This window comes from Colobus angolensis, unplaced genomic scaffold (assembly GCF_000951035.1).
Source record: "Colobus angolensis palliatus isolate OR3802 unplaced genomic scaffold, Cang.pa_1.0 Scaffold2, whole genome shotgun sequence".
Lineage (NCBI taxonomy): Eukaryota > Metazoa > Chordata > Mammalia > Primates > Cercopithecidae > Colobus > Colobus angolensis.
This window is the reverse complement of record NW_012115154.1, coordinates 22293938-22298883: the sequence shown is the minus strand read 5'-3', so window position 1 is coordinate 22298883 and position 4946 is coordinate 22293938. Positions and strand designations below refer to the sequence as shown.

The window sequence follows — 4946 nt, the reverse complement described above, 5'->3', positions numbered from 1 at the left end:
TGGGTTAAACCCATCAATTTTTAAACTATCAATTTGGCATCTTTCATAGGGACAAAAGTCACTCCAAATTGTTTTTAAAATGAAGTATCAGATTCACTTTGAAGTACACACTGGGAATTCCTGGAGTACAAAAAACAATTTGAAAATTATTGATCTTAAGATCCCATTTGATTACTAATTCTATTAAGCTTGGGCTATGGAGTTTATAACAATATCTTTTAAATTTGCTGTTACCAGTGGAATAAAGAAAAATAATCTCTAATGATATTTCTGAATGGGAGATTGTTCATTATTATTGATTTCTCATCCACTGACTTTCCTCCTGAAATTTCTAAGCAGGTTAAATAAATTGTAGCTTTAATGAATGACAGTTCTGAATCATAGGATAAAAGGCAGGCATACAGCAATTCCTGATACTTTCTCATTTTGCCTGATGATCCACTCAAATAGTAGGGGTTTCCACCCTCTGATCATGACAGGGTCTGATACTCAGTACTCCTTCAGTTTTGAATGACAATCCCCCCAAATAAGCCTTACCCACTCTGAATCTGTCCTTGTGAGGCAGGCTGAGAAAAGTCCAGGAGGATGTCAACAGTTTAGGGGAGAGGAGCAGAGGGAGGGGCAGGTGAGAGGAGGAAGTCCTCTTAGGTACATCTGCCAGGGTACTTGAAACTTTGGTTATTTTTATTATTGTGATATAAACAGGTAACATGAGACCTACTATCTTAAAATTTGCAGTGGACTGTTCAATATGAACTATATTCACAATATTATACAACAGATTTCTAGAATTTATTCATTTTGCAATAATTGAAACTTTATAACCACGGCCCACTGAAGAGCAACTCCCCACTTCCCCTTCTCTCAACCCCCTGGCAACCACCATTTCACTCTCATCTAAGTGGAATCATGTCATATCTGTCCTTCTGTAATTGGCTTATTTCACTTAGTGTAATGTCCTCTAGGTTCATCCATGTTGTAGCATATGGCGGTATTTCCTTCTTCTTTTAACACCCATTAATATTCCTGAGTGTGTGTGTGTGTGTGTGTGTCCCTCATTTTCTTTATTCACTCATCTGTCAATGGACATTTAGGTGGTCTCCACATATCAGCTATTGTGAATAGCGCTACAGCAAACCTAGGAGTACAGATATCTGTTTGACATCATGATTTCACTTCTCTTGGAGAAATACCCAGAAGTGGAATTATTGGAACACATGGTAATTCTATTTTTGATTTTTTGATGAAACTCTGAACAGTTTTCTGTAGCAGCTGCACCATTTTACATTGCCACCAATAGCACAGGGCTCACTTTACCATCTATCATCTGATTGGATCCTTGAAACTGGTTGAAGGAAACTGTTATCCCATTCACTAGGTGTAAAAGAGAGACTCAAGGAGACAAGAAACCTCCTAAAAGTCAAGGGCAGGTTACTGACAATTGACACCTGACTCTAAGTCCCATCTTTCTCTGACCCTGAAGATCACATACCACTAAAAATAAGCAAATAATTATTCATCTCTACAAGTAGCCACACTTGCCTTGACACATGTTAAAACAGCACTAGTTATGGATTTTTGATAGCAGAGACTACTGAGGATCCCCATGTAGAGTCGATCCTGAAAAAGTTGGTAATAGGAACACACGTCCACTGTTACATATTCTGGTGTTTGATAAAGTTCCCATACTGCATGGATTGCAATACTGCATGAAGAAAGATGCTTCAATTATATTAAATGTTAAGACATTAGAAAGGCCCCCTGAAGAATTCCTGTGTGTCTTGGAGTAATCCCTTGACAGTGATGGGCACTGATGTTCTCCACTTACTGATGCCTTTCACATTTTTTTTTGAGACGGAGTCTCGCTCTGTCGCCCAGGCTGGAATGGCCGGATCTCAGCTCACTGCAAGCTCCGCTTCCCGGGTTTACACCATTCTCCTGCCTCAGCCTCCTGAGTAGCTGGGACTACAGGCGCCCACCACCTCGCCTGGCTAGTTTTTTGTATTTTTTAGTAGAGACGGGGTTTCACCGTATTAGCCAGGATGGTCTCGATCTCCTGACCTCGTGATCCACCCGTCTCTGTCTCCCAAAGTGCTGGGATTACAGGCTTGAGCCACCACACCCGGCCGCCTTTCACATTTTATGAGGTGAAGGGCTCCTTCCCTTCTCTGCTCTTCTGCTATGGTCAGGAACCCTGCTGTTTACATCTGAAACTATCATTTGACATTCGTCAACTCACATCCTGCATAAGACAAAAATTGTCCAGTTTGAATGTATCAAATGGTTTCTAGTTTTATTGGCGAGATGCTTTTGGGTCTTACTAGAATTTCCGAAAAAGCACCTTGCAGACATGATACCATTTGGTGAGGACTCTTTACCTTCCCTCTTGCCTCCCTTTAGCCCCAGAACTCTGGCCATGGTTTCTCCTCCCCTGTTCCTCTTCCTCCCACTTCTCAATGGGCCTAATCTCCTGTGAGTCTCAAGGTTCAGCATCATGTCATCAGAAAATGCATTCAATAGGGAGACAAGGCTCTTGTTGTGTCTCAGCCACTTGGTAGCTGCTGCTGAATTGCCTTCAGTTGCTCATTCATAAAAAGTGGGTAATAAGAATTGCCTTCCAGGCTGGGTGCGGTGGCTCATGCCTGTAATCCCAGCACTTTGGGAGGCTGAGGTGGGCAGATCATGAGGTCAGGAGATTAAGACCATCCTGGCTAACATGGTGAAACCCCGTTTCTACTAAAGAAACAAAAAATTAGCCAGACGTGGTGGGACGCACCTGTAGTTCCAGCTACTCATGAGGCTGAGGCAGGAGAATCGCTTCAACCTAGAAGGCAGAAGTTGCAGTGAGTCCAGATACTACAGCCTGGGCAACAGAGCAGGCTCCTGTCAAAAAAAAAAAAAAAAAAAAAAAAAATAATTGACATTTTAAGAAAAAAAAAAAAAAAAAAAAAAAAAAAAAAGAGCTTCATCAAAACTTAATTAGATGTAAAGGTCCAAAGATGTTAAAATCCTTACTGAAGAAAAAAATCTCAAAACAAAATAAGAATTGCCTTCCAATTTTAAGGGGTAGTGGGACTCAAATTGTGAGGCTGCTTTAAAGCATGGCTTGCTATACAAAGTTAAAGTATATACCGACTCCACAAAGAGAGGGTGGGCACTAGAGTATTGGTAGATGGGGGATTCCAATGACCCAGGAAAATAATTTTGGTTTTGAAGCCAGACATTCCTATGTTTAAATCCTGCCTCCAGTAACTTTAGAGAAATTAGTAAATATCTCTGTTCTTTAAATATCAGGCTATTTATCGATAGAATAGGTAAAACGAAACACTCCCTACACAAATGTTAACAGGTGCTAAGATTACTAATAAGATATACACAGGCTCAGGGCCTGTCACAGAGTAGACTCCGAAACCAACGAGATTTTCTTTTTTTCTCATTTTTTTCTTACGATTACACCAATTAAAATTATTGCTGGGTAAAGAAAGTGGCATTAAAGTAGTAGAATTAAACAATCGTAAAAGCCAAAGAGAACTTGGATAACATGTAATCAGAGTATCCATTACAGAAGAAGCAAGGTCAAGAGAGGTAACATGATTTGCTCAAAATCGTGTACCTGTGCTATAGATATATATTCTATTTTAAAATATATAGACTGTATAATGCCTTCTGAAAGAAAATTCTTATCTTCTTAAATTTTTGCAGACTATTCTAAGAAAAGTGCATATTCTCTGAGCATATTTTTCTAAAAATCAAAAGGGATTAGATGGATAAAGTAATTTCTTGTGTATGATATGCTTACTCTGAAATCTGTATGGTTTTTTTTTTTCATTTTTATTTACTTATTTATTTATTTTGAGACAGAGTCTTACTCTGTCGCCCAGGCTGGAGTGCAGTGGCACGATCTTGGCTCACTGCAACCTTCACCTCCCAGGTTCAAGCAATTCTCCTGCCTCAGCTTCCCGTGTAGCTGAAATCATAGGCATGTGCCACCACGCCTGGCTAATTTTTTGTATTTTCAGTAGAGACAGGGTTTCACTATGTTGGCCAGGCTGGTCTCAAACTCCTGGCCTCAAGTAATCTGCCCGCCTCTTCCTCCCAAAGTGCTGGGATTACAGGCATGAGCCACCATGCCCAGCCCTGATATCAGAACGTTTTTAAAATGTTAACAATGAAGTAACTGATCATATGTTGCAAAAGGTCTCTTAAACTTCATCAAACTGTGTCACTGATGTTAATTTCCTGTGGACATAACTGGAAATCTTTTGTGTAGTTGCCCAATTTTGGTAAATTTTAAAATCTAACTATACGTTGGGGACAGTTGTGATTTCCATTTGGAAACGAAAAACAGAAGTAGTGTCACAGTTAGGAATTTGGAAATGTTCACTTTTTGATTCTTGATTATGGTATTGAATGTAGACAGCAAACTTTAGAATATAGTTAGGTCTTCATTTAAGGTCATGTTTTATGAAAGATGAAGCTTTGCCATCGATTGGAGTGACCTGGGGGACCAATGCAGAAACATTTGCAGTACACAGTTCCCTCAAAGTTGAGTTTCATTTTTATCCAGAGCACAGAACTTAGCAGTCATCCTTGCTACCTCTCTTTTCCTAACAACCCAAAATCACTGAGTCATCTTGCCCACATGAATTTTATTTTATTATTTTATTTTTTATATTTTTGAGACAGAGTCTTACTCTGTTGCCCAGACTGGAGTGCAGTGGCACAAGCTCAGCTCACTGCAACCTCCACCTCCCAGTTGAAGTGATTCTCCTGGCTTGCACATGGATTTTACATCATAGTATCTCTTAACATCGTCCATTTCTCTCTACTCAGCCATCACCATCATGGTCCAGGCTGCCTGTGACCCTGCCTGGGCCACAGTGTCCTCACAGGGAATGGGCAGGCCGTGTGTCCCCTCCTGGGCTGCAGTGTCCTCCCAGGGACAG

General features: G+C 40.4%; 1 long non-coding RNA gene across 1 annotated transcript; it reads right to left on the bottom strand.

The window, feature by feature from the left end:
* Nucleotides 1–1027: 1027 nt before the first annotated feature.
* Nucleotides 1028–3300, bottom strand: LOC105511362. Its single transcript, XR_001001706.1, has 3 exons — nt 3051–3300; nt 2131–2614; nt 1028–1834 (listed from the first exon to the last, which is right to left on the bottom strand). It is a non-coding gene; the product is annotated as an uncharacterized LOC105511362 (long non-coding RNA).
* Nucleotides 3301–4946: the final 1646 nt, after the last annotated feature.